This window comes from Suncus etruscus, chromosome 2 (assembly GCF_024139225.1).
Source record: "Suncus etruscus isolate mSunEtr1 chromosome 2, mSunEtr1.pri.cur, whole genome shotgun sequence".
NCBI classification, from domain to species: Eukaryota; Metazoa; Chordata; class Mammalia; order Eulipotyphla; family Soricidae; genus Suncus; species Suncus etruscus.
In genome coordinates, this window is record NC_064849.1 from 124,474,332 (window position 1) to 124,490,459 (window position 16,128).

Genomic DNA, 16,128 nt, shown 5'->3' on the forward strand with positions numbered 1-16,128 from the left:
TTGTATTCTTGTGTTCCTAGGGTATATCCCTAGGAATGGAATAGCTGGGTCGAATGGTAGCTCAATTTCCAGTTTTTGGAGGAATCTCCATATCGCTTACCATAGAAGTTGGACTAGACAGCATTCCCACCAGCAGTGGATAAGAGTTCCATTCTCTCCACATCCCTGCCAGCACTAATTATTCTCATTCTTTGTGATGTGTGCCAATCTCTGTGGTGTGAGATGGTATCTCATTGTTGTTTTGATTTGCATCTCCCTGATGATTAGTGATGAGGAGCTTTTTTTCATGTGCTTTTGGACATTTGTATTTTTTTTAATCAAAGTGTTCATTTCTTCTCCCCATTTTTTGATGGGATTAGATGTTTTTTTCCTTGTAAAGTTCTGTCAGTGCCCTGTATATTTTGGATATTAGCCCTTATCTGAAGGGTGTTGGGTGAATAGTTTCTCCCACACGATGGGTGGCTCTTGTATACTGGGCACTATTTCTTTTGAGGTGCAGAAGCTTCTCAGCTTTGTATATTCCCATCTGTTTATCTCTGCTTCCACTTGTTTGGAAAGTGCAGTTTCCTTCTTGAAGATTCCTTTAGTCTCAATGTCATGGAGTGTTTTACCTACGTGTTGTTCTATATACCTTATGGTATCAGGGTCTTGATATCAAGGTCTTTATTCCATTTGGATTTTACCTTCATATATGATTGTTAACTGGGGGTCTATGTTTGCTTTTTTGCAAGTGGCCTAACCAGTTCTGCCAGCACTACTTGTTGAAGAGATTTTCCCATGCTCATCTAGGATTCTTAGCTCCCTTTGTCAAAAATTAGGTAATTGTATGTCGTGGGGGGACATGTATTGAGTAACTTAAGCCTATTCTACTGAGCGAGGGTCTGTTGTTTATTCAAATATCCCATGCTGTTTTGATAACTATTGTTTTGTAGTACAGTTTAAAGTTGGGGAAAGTAATGCCTCCCATTTTCCTTTTCCCTAGGAGTGCTTTAGCTATTCGAGGGTGTTTATTGTTCCAGATGAACTTCATAAGTGTTTGCTCCACTTCTTTGAAGAATGTTATGGGTATCTTTAGAGGGATCGCATTAAATCTGTATAATGCTTTGGGGGAGTATTGCCATTTTAATTATGTTAATCCTGCCAATCCATGAGCAAGGTATGTGTTTCCATTTCCATGTGTCCTCTCTTATTTCTTGGAGCAGGGCTTTATAGTTTTCTTTGTATAGGTCCTTCACGCCTTTGGTCAAGTTGACTCCAAGATATTTGAGTTTGTGTGGCACTATTGTGAATGGGATTGCCTTCTGAACGTCCATCTCTTCCCTATTATTATTGGTGTATAAAAAGGCCATTGATTTCTGTGTGTTAATTTTGTAGCCTGCCACCTTGCTGTATGAGTCTATTGTTTCTAGACGCTTTTTGGTAGAGTTTTTAGGGTTTTCTAAGTAGAATATCATGTCATCTGCAAACAGTGAGAGCTTGACTTCTTCCTTTCCAATCTGGATTCTCTTGATATCTTTTTCTTGCCTGAGCACTATTAGTTCTATTTTTCTAAAAATTTGTAAGCCTGTCTTTCTATGAAATTCTTAGAACTTTTGCTTTATTTCTTAGGCTGGAATGTATTGACTCTATATTTTTGTTTGTTTTAAGATATTTTATTTACTTACTCATTGATTGTTTTTGTTGACTCAGTAGTTGTTCATACTGGCTTGTTTAATCTCTACATATTATCCACAGATTTGTTTTTCTCTTTTCATTTTATTGTGGTGGAAGAGATGCTTTCATTGATTTAAATCTTAAATACATTTAGATGTGTTTTGCGGCTTTATATCTTGTCTATTATGGAAAATGCCCTATATGAAATTGATAAGAATGTGCAGTTGCTACTTTTGGATGGAATATTCTATATAAATTTAATAAAGTCCATTGGTTTTCTTTCTTTCTCTTTCTCTCTCTTTCTTTCTCTCTCTCTTTCTTTCTTTCTTTCTTTCTTTCTCTCTCTCTCTCTTTCTTTCTTTCTTCCTTTCTCTTTCTTTCTTTCTTTTCTTCCTTCCTTCCTTTCTTCCTTTCTTTCTTTTCTTCCTTTCTTCCTTCCTTCCTTCCTTCCTTCCTTCCTTCCTTCCTTTCTTTCTTTTTTTCTTTCTTTCTTCCTTCTTTCTTTCTTTCTTTCTTTCTTTCTTTCTTTCTTTCCTTTCTTTCTTTCTTTCTTTCTTTCTTTCTTTCTTTCTTTCTCTCTCTCTCTTCCTTCCTTCCTTCCTTCCTTCCTTCCTTCCTTCCTTCCTTCCTTTCTCTTTCTTTCTTTCTTTCTTTCTTTCTTTCTTTCTTTCTTTCTTTCTTTCTTTCTTCTTTCTTTCTTTCTTTCTTTCTTTCTTTCCTCTCTCTTTCTCTCTCTCTTTCTTTCTTTTCCTTCCTTCCTTCCTTCCTTCCTTCCTTCCTTCCTTTCTTTCTTTCTTTCTTTCTTTCTTTCTTTCTTTCTTTCTTTCTTTCTTTCTTTCTTTCTTTCTTTCTTTCTTTCTTTCTTTCTTTCTTTCTTTCTTTCCTTCCTACCTTCCTTCCTTCCTTTCTCTTTCTTTCTTTCTCTCTCTTTCTTTCACCTGTCTTTCTGTCTTCTTTCTGTCTGTCTTTCTGTCTGTCTCTTTTCTCTCTGTCTTTCTGTCTTCCTTCCTTCCTTCCTTCCTTTCTTTCTTTCTTTCTTTCTTTCTTTCTTTCTTTCTTTCTTTCTTTCTTTCTTTCTTTCTTTCTTTCTTTCTTTCTTTCTTCCTTCCTTTCTCTTTCTTTCTTTCCTTCCTTCCTTCCTTCCTCTTCCTTCCTTCCTTCCTTCCTTCCTTTCTTCTTTCTTTCTTTCTTTCTTTCTTTCTTTCTTTCTTTCTTTCTTTCTTTCTTTCTTTCTTTCTTTCTTTCTTTCTTTCTTTCTTTCTTTCTTTCTTCCTTCCTTTCTCTTTCTTTCTTTCTCTTTCTTTCTTTCATCTGTCTTTCTGTCTTTCATTCTTTCTGTCTGTCTCTTTTCTCTCCGTCTTTCTGTCTTCCTTCCTTTCTTTCTTTTTTTCTTTCTCTCTCTCTCCCTTCCTTCCTTCCTTCCTTCTTTCCTTTCTTTCTCTTTCTTTCTTTCTTTCTTTCTTTCTTTCTGTCTTTCTTTCTTTCTTTCTGTCTTTCTTTCTTTCTTTCTTTCTTTCTTTTCTTTCTTTCTTTCTTTTCTTTTTCTTTCTCTCTTCCTCCCTCCCTCCCTCCCTCCATCCCTCCCTCCCTCCCTCCTTCCTTCCCTCCCTCCCTCCCTCCCTCCCTCCCTCCCTCCCTTCCTTCCTTCCTTCCTTCCTTCCTTCCTTCCTTCCTTCCTTCCTTCCTTCCTTCCTTCCTTTCGACTTTTCTTTTTTTCAGTTTTCTTTATTGATAATATATATCTAATGATTTTTAGGCCACATCCAGTGGTAATCAGGGCTTATTCCTAGCTCTGTGCTCAGCTATCACTATTAGCAATAATCAGAAAACATATGGGGTACCAGATACTGAATCCAGGTTGACCATGTGCAAGGCAAATGCCCTACCTGCTGCACTATCTTTCCAGCATCTTCATGGTATGTCCTTACACGTAATTATAGTATTAAATATTGTATTTTTTATTGTATTTCTGTCAGTGTATCCATTTAGGTATATTAATATATTCTTTATATACTTATAAGTATCTATATTATATGCATAAATATAACTGATATATCACGTTATTGAACTTTTATTAAATAGATAATTCTCTCTTTTCCTTCAGTGTTTCTTTTAAGTTCTATTTTTTTCTAAGTATAGCTATCCCCACTTTCTATTATTTCTATTGTATTAAATATCTTTTTACCATCATTGAACTTTCAGTGTAAATCTATCTTTACATCTGAAGAGGTAGGCAGCACACAGATGGCAACTTTTCTCCATGTAGTTATTTTGTTTTCTGATTAGATAATTTTGTTTATTACATTTAAAATTTTTTTTGTAAGCATGTATTTAATGCCATTTTGATCATTGTTTTTTGACTGGGTCTATAGTTCTATTTAATTTTTCTTAGCTTGTTCACTTGTAGTTTTATAACATTCTTTATATTAAGACATTTTTTTGTTTTTTGTTTCTACTATATATTATTGCTTTGTGGTAACCATATAATTCATAACATTTAATGAATATAAAAATGTATTTTAGGCTAATAGAAACTTAATTTTGAACTCATCCAAAATTTTTTATTTTTACTTCCCATTATCTCATTTTTATATTTTTGAAGTCATACTTTATTTGCCTGCTTGTGTTGTCCCTTAACTAATAACTTCAGTATTATTTAACATTATTTCTTTAATATTCATGCTAGATTTATAAGTGATTAATCCTTTGCTTTATCTGTTTTTTTTTTTAACTACTAAGGTTTTTTTTCCCTTCAAAGATTTTTTTTCAGTTTAGTAGAATTTAATTTTAGAATACTTTTATTGAGTTGGAGAGATAGTATAGGGCTTAAGGTCCTTACTTTGCTCATGGCTGACCCTGCTTTAATACCTGGTACTGTGTATGTTCCCTGAACCAGAAGAGATCCCTGAGCACAGGACAGGAGTAAACTTTGGTCCTAAAGCAGCACAATTCTCTTCAGTGACAATAGAAACCAGTAGAGAGTAGATTTATTTCCCATGTATACTGAGGAAAAGTAGTAGTCAATTTAGTATTTTATAGTCACTCAAATTATCGAGTAAAAACTAATGAAATTATTAGAGACTTAGTGTCTGAAAGAGTTTACTACACTAAGAAGTAAATAAGTAGAAAATTTCTTCAGCAAGATAAAAGAAAACTCAGGAAAAATACAAGTCTGTCAAAAGCAACTATGACATTGTACATTAATTTTTGCAAATAGAAAAAAATAGTTTAAACACCATGGTTACAAGGTTGCTTATACTAGATTTTTCACAGGTAAAGTTGTTATTGATTGAGTTTCAATGTACAATAACTTTCACCAGTGTGCATTTCCTGCCACCAATTTCAATAACTTCCCTCTCACTCTCCCTGATGTCCTCTTCCCTCCCACCAAATTGAAAATTGGAAGTTAATTAGCAATTTATTGTATAAATAATTAAAATTGTTTTGTGTAAAAATTTTGAGTTTTCAGAAAATATTAAGATGGGGTAAGAAATTAGTCAATGTTTAGTTAAAATGTAATAATAGTCTTTCATGTTTTAGAGGAGGAGAGATATATTGAACAAATTTAAATTTTGTGAGAAAACTTATGCTTAATTAATTAAATGCTTATATTAAAATTTTAAGGATAATGACACAAAATGTAAACAATTTATATATTGAAAGCCAATGTGGTAGGAAAGAAAGAAATACAGAATGCTGTCAATCAAACATAAGAAAGTAGATTTTTTAATGAATCAAAGAAAGAAGTAAAATATGTCAGAAAAATAACTATCAGTAATCAGAATAAATATAAAGCAATTAAATTGACTTAAGTCATAGATTATCTGATTGCATTTTAAAAACTAAAGAGATATGGTAGCACAGAATTATTTATGATACTTAAATACTTTCAAAAAGAAAGATATACATTTTTTGAAAAAAATTTTTATCAACTTACTGTTGATTTATGACTGTGAAATTTCAGGAGTTTAGCTCTATTCATCTATATGTGTGCAGGTGTCACCACTGCACAATAAATTTTTTAAAAAGATGAAAAACAAGCATAGTAAAAGAACATAAAATTGTCAAAACTATTGGGACTGGGGATTTTGTCTATCTAACTGAGCATACGTAAGAGTGGGGATGGTTGGGAGGTGCCCTTGAGACACTGGTGGAGGGAAGTGTGCTTTATATTGCTGAGTGTGGTGTTGGGATGATATATACATGAAAAGCATAATTAACAGTATGGTAAGTATAATCCTAATACCTCAACAAAAATGGTTTAAAATGATTTAAAAAATAGAATAAAATTAGAACACAAAGACAAATTATATGTAATATATAGCAGCTGAAATAGAGAAAGAATGCCAGGCATAAACCAGTCAAAAGAAAGCTGAAGGACTGGAGTATAGTGGGTAGAGTGATTGTTTTGCATGTGGATGACCCAGGTTTGATCCCCAGCATCCATATGTTTTCCTGAGCTGGACAAGAGTAACCCCCGGGCACTATTAGGTGTGGCCTAAAACACAAAAAAGAATAAAAGCAAAAAGCAAAAATATCAGACTAACTTGAACTTAAGGCAAGTAAAAAGGGCCAAAACGTTATATCAGTTTGAGCACTTGTCTTACACATTGCTGACCTTATGTAGTCCCTGGCATTTCTATGATGCCCCAAGCTCTGCAAGTAGTGATCTCTAAGTGAAGAACCAGAAATAAACCTTAAGCACCAATGATTGTGACCCAAAATCCAGTCAATGAATAAACTCAAGTTAAAAATTAAGGCAAATGCAGATAATTCCCAAATATCATGTTTTGTCTTTCACTTCTTTAGTGCATTTTACTAGGCCTGTCTGGTGTCCCCTGAGTGTCTCCAATTCAACTTTGTAAAAATGAGCCCATCATTTTCCTTTTAGACAGTCTTTAAGTCTGTTACTTATCCACAGTCTATAGTTGCTCAGAGACCTTTAGATTACTGCTCACTTCCTACAGAGAAGTTAGTCCTACAACTCTCTCTTTCTCCCTCCCTCCCTCCCTCCTTTCCTCCCTCCCTCTCTCCCTTCCTCCCTTCCTCCCTCCCTCCCTCCCTTCCTCCCTCCCTCCTTTCCTCTCTCTCTCTCTCTCTCTCTCTCTCTCTCTCTCTCTCTCACACACACACACACACACACACAGAGTTGTTTTTACTTTGATTATCAGAGCAACTAAAATATAGATTGCCTCTCAGGAGGGGAGAGAGTTCCAGGAGACCCCAATCTAGGAATAGCTCATGTCCTTATAGGGTACCCTATGGAGTGACAATAGGTAAGGCAGCTACGTGCAGAAGGGGTCAGCACAAACACAGTGATGAGTATGCGGGTCAACAAAGACCATGAGTCTTGTTTGTCTCTGTGACCTATCCAATAGTTTTTGCTTATGAACAGGCAAACAAGAGGAAAAGGAAGGCAGCTGTGCTCAGAAGAAGTGGTTTTTCAGGGTGCAGAGGCTGGGAGACTGGAGAGTGTTGAAGGAGGTGAGGTGTGAAAGAAGAGCCTTCTGGCTGTGTAGACTTCCAGCCCCACCAGATTACTACTTTGGAGAAGACGGGGAGGGCAAAAGTGTGGGAGTTTCAGAATATTCTGACCCTCCTTTATGTTTGACTGTGTCCGTTCCAACATGTTCACCCCAAGCTGGCAGAGACGGAGCCCTTTACAGCAACACAAATCAAATATTCTATTGGGTCGATTCAGAGCAGTCATTAAGCAGCCTGCCCCAGGGAATTGGATGTATCACTGTCCCGAAAGCTGGCTCTTTCCTGTCAAGCAGGCACAAGATGGGCCACAAAAGGCAATGATTTCATGACCCAGTCTCAATCGCTGGGACAGAGGCTGAGGTGTCCTTGTAAACCTCAGCCTTTGTTCAGCAGAGATCAGCGCTCTGCCTTAATTGAATGATGTAAATATTCATTTTTCAAGGCAACAGTGAGGCCATGGCTCAAACACACACACACACACACACACAGACACACACACACACACACCCCACCACCACCACCACCAACAACAACACACACGCACATGCACACATTTTGTGTGTGTGTGTGTGTGTGTGTGTGTGTGTGTGTGTGTGTGTGTGTGTGTGTGTTTAAGAGGTCATGGTCAAAGTAGTGCTTGAATGTTTAGCAATCCTGGGAGTACCCAGCATTGGGAAGTTGTGGGGCAGGGTGGGTGGGATTCACCCCTGCATAATTATTCTGATCCTGGATGCCTCTGTGCTGGGAGACTGGGACGTAAACAGAGACTGGCAGTCTGTGTGTGCGCGCGCCTTCCCCTCCAGCCCAGATTGGAAGGGAAGATGGCTGGGCCCCAGGGCCCCAGGAAGAGGCAGGGGAAGCGGGGCCCGTCCTCCTGCTCGCCCTCGGTGCCCATCTGCCACGCCGCCTCGGTTTTAATGAAAACTGTCCATGTGTAGCTGCTCACTCCTAATTATCCGCTCAGGCCTGGCTGGCTGACGTATTTATTTTGTGGCTGCCAGACTTGTGGTGAGAGTTCTTTCATAAAGAATCAAACCCTTTCAAGTTGAGTTTTCTTTTTGCCCATCATTTGTTTTCGCAAACATTTCGGGATTAATTGAACACTCTCCCCCACTTCCAACCAAAACACATGCTCTCCTTCCCCGTGCAATATGGCAATCTTGGCATTTGATCATCCCTGTGCTCTTTCACTGCTCAGTCCCCCTTGCTGATGGGTCTCAAGTCACCTCAGGCTGCTGTATTGGAGAAAATTGAGTTTCATTTTAGATTAGCCTCTTCAGTTTCTGTCTTTGTAAAGCTCATTTTCTATAAATCTAGGTTTGGATATCTTCAGGCTCACCTTGAGCATGAGACTGCATATCTTTTGCTTGTCTTTTTAATTATAACTATGGGTTTGGAGGCTTCATACACTGTGTCATGTTTTGAGTAAGAGAAGAAGGGGAAAGAGGCAGTTTCAGGCAGGCTTTTGAAAGTGTCAAGAGAAAATCTTTAACAAAATTTCATGATTAAGACACCACTAGAAGAAAAAAAGTCAGGAATTGAAATGATTGTCTTCTTTATTTCTACCATGGCACACTTCGTTTTTTAAAAAGCAAAACAAAATAAAAAAAAATAAACTCTATTATTGCTCTCTTTTTGTTTGATCCTGGTGACTCAAAAGAACCACTGAGAGTGTTAAAAGGAATGAACCCCCATATGGTAATCAGAATAATAGCATCCCAAAGATACCTATGTCCTGTGCTCCTGGACCTATTATGTTCCATGGGTCTAAATGAAGGATCTTGAGGTGTAGAGATATCTTCATTATCCAGAGGGGCCCAAATATATCACAGAGGTCTGCAAAAGTGGAAAATGAAAGAAGATGTAAACATGGAAGAAAAATACAGAAAAGTGCTGTGTGACTGCTTTTGGAACTGGAAGTCTCCTGGAAGCTGAAAAAGGATATGAAAAATAATGCTCTAATGGTGTCTCTCAGGAAAAGACCAAAGCTCTCTTGATACATTAGTTTTATCCCAGGGAGTTCCACAGTCAGACTTTTCGATGACAGAGCTAAGATATAGATTTATATTGTTTTATGCTCCTATGTTTGACAGCAGAAAGAGAAAGCCACCACATCATGTAGCTTTGCTGTAGTCCAGTTAGATGGAAATGCAGAGGGTGGCCCAGGCACAAGTCTTAGAGCTGTGCATGTGATTGGCAGGTGCAACCTGAATGAGTATTAATGGGTCCCATGTTCTCACACATCCTGGATTCTGTCTGCTGCTGTCTGGTTACTAACCTATCTCTTGAAAGTCTTCTGACATATCAATCTCCTCTTTGTGGACAAATACAGGACATAATTTTCAGTTGTTGACTTTCTCTTCATACTAAATAACCCATCTTTGACATCTATGACCTCTCATGATCTCATGATCATGATCACTTCTATTCTCATGATCACTTCTCTGGTCATTCTTCTAGTTTTCTTTGTTTATTTATCACCATCATCCTCCCTTAATTTTTACTATAACACTGTGATTTACCAAATTATTTATAATATAATTATTTCAGGTATTAAATATTCAAACAGTAATTCCACCATCAATGTAATGGTGTCCTTCGCTAGTGTCCCTAGTCTACTACCCACCACCATACCCTGCCTTCATGCAGGCACAAACAAATTTACTTCAAATTGCTTGTTACTACACAAAGGCAAATGGGATTATCAAAACGTTTTTTTAGATCAACGCAGGTCAATTTAAAATGATTGTTGTATATCTCCATGGTGTTAAAATCAGTAGTTGGTGCTAATTAAGTTGTTTGTGTTAATGTCTAGATTCACTGAGGTTAGGTTATGTCGAAACTTTGGCTGCTTTTCTTTATTTCAATACTAAGTGCTGATGCTCTGGGAATTCTGTCCTGGAACCCATATTTTATGATTCCAGGATATCCCATCTATTACTTGGACTTCTATATAACAATAAATACTAACCTGTATCATGTACCTGGAACTTTCTTCAAGTCTTCAAAAACCATCTATTCAAGAATGTACTTCAAACTCTTTGCACTCAATACTCAAACATACCTCCTATTTCAATTTTTTCCCGCCTATATGACATTGTTGTTCATGTAGCAAGTAGGTCAGAAATCTAGGAATTATCTTTATCCTCTCTCCTAAGTCTAATTAATCATATCTCTCCAGCCATTCAGTGTTATCTTGATTCAGGTTTCTTTCATCTCTCCTTGAATTATTGCAGTGGCCAAAGCCATCTCTCAAAAAAAAAAAGTCATAATTCTACATAAGACACTTTTATCTTTCTCATCCTAAGAAACAAATGCCAGGTTCTTTGCTTGTCTTTAAGACCAGTGTCACCTTGTTTCTGTTTTCCTGTCTAACATAATTTCTCCCATTCTCATTCTCTTATCCCCACATTATTCTGCCTAGCATGTATGAATCACTCTAGTTATCTAAATTGACACCACCTCCTCTTGCCTATACTTTATACTTGCTTCTTTCAATTGTCTTTCTTATGCAAACATCACTAATCATTAGAGTAATATAAAATTGTGAGGCGATATCACCTTATACCTGATGAAAAGGTTATCACAAAAGGACAAGAAGTTACAGGAGCTGACAAGACTATGGAGAAAAGGGAACTCCAACATATTGTTTTTGAGAGTGTAAATTGGTGTAGTCACTGTGGAAAAAAGTATGAAGATTCCCTAAGTCGTAATTATAGAAGTGTTGGAATGATAATGCAGTGGGTAGGGTACTTGCCTTGCATTTGGTAGACCCAAATTCAATCTCATCATTTCATATGGTTCCTCAATGATCCCTGAGCTCAGAGTCAGGAGTACTCCTTGAGCACTACTTGATTGGCTTTAAAACAAAACAAATAAAAACAGAGCCCTAATAGCATTCAGCAATTCTACATCTAGGTCTATATTTGGAAGATATAGATTTCCAAAAAATTCCAAATAAATATATATACCCATTGTCTTTGCATCATTATTTAGAATAGCTAGGACATGAAGACAACTTGTATCTGTCAATAGATGAATTGATAAATAAGATGCACTCACACTAAATAATATATTCAGTCAAAAGAAAAAAATAAGTCCTGGGGCCGGAGAGGTGGTGCTAGATGTAAGGTGTCTGCCTTGCAAGCGCTAGCCAAGGAAAGACAGTGGTTCAATCTCCCCGAGTCCCATATGGTCCCCCCAAGCCAGGGGCAATTTCTGAGTGCTTAGCCAGGAGTAACCCCTGAGCATCAAATGGATGTGGCCAAAAAAACCCCCAAAAATAAAAAATAAAAAAATATATCCTGCATTCTTTTATTTATTTATTTATTTATTTTTTTGGTTTTTGGGTCATACCTGGAAGTGGTTACTCCTGGCTCCATGCTCAGAAATCGCTCTTAGCAGGCATGAGGGACCATATGGGATGCCGGGATTTAAACCAATGACCATCTGCTTGAAAGGCAAACGCCTTACCTCCATGCTATCTCTTCGGCCCCAAATCCTGCATTCTTTTAATCTGAAAAAAGAAAAAAATATTAAAGAACTGTGAGATACTGTCAAAACTTGTTGATAGCTGGGTTTCAGTTGTAGAATGTCCCAACAACCACCGCTTATCTAATGTTCATTACCATTTTTAAGAACATGGATAGGCCTGAAGCTGTGCCAGTTGAAACAAGACAAATAAAGATAAACTGTGCTAGATATTACTTAAATTTTAATCTTAAGGAACCTAAATTCAACTTAAAAAGTGTAGTTTCAGTGGGCAGGGAAACTGATGGAACAATTAAAGATGATCAATAGGTATAATAAGTAAGATAAATAGCTATATTAAGTAAGATTTAATAAGTAGGATAAATGATGAGTATAATAGACTATACTTTATTGTATATTTGAAAGTAATTTAACAATTTTAGAAGTTCTACTCTTAATCTGCTCTTTAAAAGAATGTATTTTGATGGGGTAGAGCAGTGACTCAAGCAGTAAGTCATCTGCTTTGCATGTGCTAGTGTAGGACAGACCGCAGTTTGATCCCCCAGCATCCCATATGGTCCCCCAAGCCAGCAGCTATTTCTGAGTGCATAGCCAGGAGTAACCCTTGAGTGTCACTGGGTGTGGCCGAAAAATAAAAACAAAAACAAAAAAAGAATGTATTTTGAAAGTTCTCATTATAAGAAAAATCATAACTTTGTAAGATTATGGATGCTAATTTATTGTGGTGATCATTCACATAATAGATCAAACTATTAAGGCATATACACCTTAGAATTATATGGTATATAAATTATTTCTCAATAAAACTGAAGGGAATAAAGTCATTTATATGTTAAGGTTAAGTCTACATATTATTTTTGCTTTCTTTGTTTTCATTTTCCTGAAACTTTTAAGATTATATTTTTAGAATTCTGTTTTGATTTATTGAGTAGTTTAAAAATATTTTCTTAAATAGCCTTTTTAGTGACCATATATATTATTCTCTTATTTCTTTAAATTCATAAAATCTACTCTGTCAATTTTGTCAATTTGAAAGGCACATAGACATTACTTATATGTCCCTCAACTTAAACCATAGTTATCTTAAAGATTTTCTCTACTCACCTTTGAATCATAGTCAACAGTGTTAGTTTTTATTCTATTGTCAAACTAAAATTAGAAAGCTCAACAGAAGGAAAGACAATTGCATTTATGTACAGTTTCTTCATCAGGCTCATTCTTTCTTCCTAAGGTATCAAGTTTCTCTTACCATCCTCTTTCCTTTTGGAGAACTTCCTATGACTATTATTTTAGGGTAGGACTACTGATGACAAATCTTCATTTTTTGAATCTGAAAATGTCTTGCTTTCCCCTTCATTCCTGAAAGACATTTTCATTAGATAAAGAATTATTGGTTGATAGTTTATTCTTTTAGTTCTTGAAAAGTAATCTGCCATTCTTCCCTGGTTTCTGATGGGTAAACTGCGTAATTCTTTTTGGTTTTACCTTATAAGTAAGTTATTACTATTCTACTACTTCTTTCAAAGTTTTTATTTTTCAGAAGTTTGTCTATGATGTGTCTCAGTGTGGATTTGCAGATAAGTTGTGAAGGGGGTTGCTACATACTATTGAAAACAGTTTCTTGAATCTATAGATTTATGTCTCTTACCAAGATTTTTTTGTTTTGTTTTGTTTTGTTTGGGCAACACCCAGAAGCACTCAGGGGTTACTCCTGGCTCTGGGCTCAGAAATCACTCTTGGCTTGAGGGACCATATGGGATGCTAGGGATCAAATCCGTGTCTGTCCTGGATCAGCTGCATGCAAGGCAAATACCCTACCACTGTGCTATCTCTCTGACTCCTGATAGTTGAGTTTTAGATATATAATATCCTAGCACCAATCCCATCACCAGTATTAGCTTTCCTCCACTGATATTCCCAAGTTTCCTCCCAGACCCCCAGCCTACCATCTTCAAGCACATTTTAAAGCTTGACTGTTGTAGTTTAAATATCATGTTTTCAGTGTTTCTGACTTTGTGGTGTGGATATGTAGTTATTCCAATCTCCCACATTATTGAGGAACTCCAGGCTTTTGAATTCTGTTCCCCTGTTACTTCCTTTCTCCATTTTCTTAATTCCCTCATTGAATTTTTTCTTTCTTTATCCTTCCCCTCCCTATACTTTGGCGTCAAGGATAATCTAAGTACCCCTGCTTTACTACAAATAAATAAGTATAATGCTAAAAATATTTAAATAGCATTTTTATAAAGCAGGAAAGGAAAAAGGGTCCAACATACCCAGAACAGGCAAAATCAAAATGATAAATCAAATACAACAAGATCCATAATTAAAAGTCATGTTGTCTGAAGCTGGAGAGATAGCTTGGAGGTAAGGTGTTTGCCATGCATGCAGATGAATGGTGGTTCAAACCCTGGCATCTCACATCATCCCCTGAACCTGCCAGGAGCAATTTCTAAGCATAGAGCCAGAAGTAACCCCTGAGTGCTGCCCCCCCAAAAAAGTCATGTTGTCTAAAGACATGAAGAAATCTACTGTATTATAAATAAAAATATAGAAAAGATATTCTTGTGATAATCAAAAGGAAATGAGAATGGCCATATTATTATCACAGAGGCAGATGAGAACAGAAAAAGAGACACTATAAAATAATAGAATTCTCAGTTCACCAAGAAGATATAGATTTTAAACACATATTCAGAATTTTGTGACACTTGGTGGAAGAAAGATGGATAGCTATGATGTTTTTTCTCCTAACAGTTTTGATTTGCAGACAGATCCTGAAAAAGTGCTGCTGTTTTAGTCAGGAATAAGAAGTAAAATTTGTTTGTTTATCCTAAACTAGTTTACAAAATAAGCTCCTTGATCCTTAAAAGTGTGAATCTTCCACCATCACACTGGGTAGGAATCTTGAGCAGATATGGCAAATGGCTTCTGACAGGCTGGCTCCTGATTTCTGACCCTAAAAGTTATGAGTGTTTGAAGCTATAACTCAGGCCTGGAGCAAGCAATCATAAAAGACCTCATGTGTGAGCAATACTCTACTCACTGCCCTCATACCCTGTTGGCTGATGCTTTCTGTCTTCAAACTTAATGAAAAAGATACCTCTGGCAACAAAGGCAATGGCCTTAGAGGGGCCCTGAGCTCCTAGCCCCACATTGTCCCCTCTTTATTGGCTGCAGGAGGCTGTAAGAGGTGGGTCTTTACCTGACATGCCTGTGGGAAGTATTTCTTGAGTTTCTTTCCTTTATGAGTTGGAGACTCATTACTTGAATCTATTTTCTTCTATGTGCCAACACAAGGAAATGGAGAATTTATAGTCAGAATATCTATTAGCTTTTGAGCCTTCTGCCAAGTCTTTCTTGGAATCACAAAATAGAGTATGTGGAGAGAAATCAGGAATCAATAGATATTTATTGGTATATTGCTGCAATAAAATAAAACCATAAGATGAAATTATCAAAATTAAATATATTCATGTATAAAAGATGAATTTTGTTATAAATAGCATACATGAGGCCCTGTAAAAAAGCCTGAAGAAACAGATAGCAAGGTCACTATCTGTGAGTGAAGTTAGTAAAAATCAATTTTAAGTGGATGAGGACAAAGAACATGAAAGTATCCACAAATACACATATATCTACAGACTAAGCTCATTCATGCAATAGCCTGAAATAAAATATGTGCAAACAGACAGCATATTAAAAGATTAATATTACATGACCAAAGGACTTTTTTTCTTGAATTCAAGGATGTTTCAATATTTATATATTATTCATCTATTTTACACTAATAGATATAAATAGAAAAATCATATGATCTTTTCTATGAATACTGTAAAACTCAAGTGCAAGTTCAGCAGCTATTCTTCATTTTAATAAATGTTTTAATAAAGTGGAAATCAATAAATGAAAATTATGGAAAACCCAGCATTATGTTTAATGGGGAAAGAATGAGAACAGCCCTATTAAAACCAGAAACTAGGAAAAAGCACTATCTCTAATGTTACTTATCATGGTCTGCTGGATTTTTCAGCATAGTTGGTGAGAGAGAAATTAATGGGTTAAAATTAATATGGAAAAATAAATAAAAGTTAATATAGAGGACATATAATGAAAATGATTAGCAGCTAACAATTTTCCTGAAATATCTTCGAGTAATTGAAATACTATAATAATTAGAGAACTCAGTAAGATAAGTGAGCAAAGATCATATATGGAAATCAATTTCCTTTATATATGCAAACTTTAATCAATCAGAACAAGAGACCATGAGATTATGTACAAAATACATGAAATGCTAATGGTAGCTTAATGAGAAATGTGCAAGATCTATAGGAAGTAAACCTTAAATACCAGCGAGAAACCACAGAAGGCAGTTTGAACAAATGAACTGTCTACTGAATTAATAGGTAGGGAGTTGTACTGTCATAGATATTAATTCTCTTTAAGTAAGCTAGAATTATGATATTATTTCAACAAAATGCGAACTGAACTCTTTGT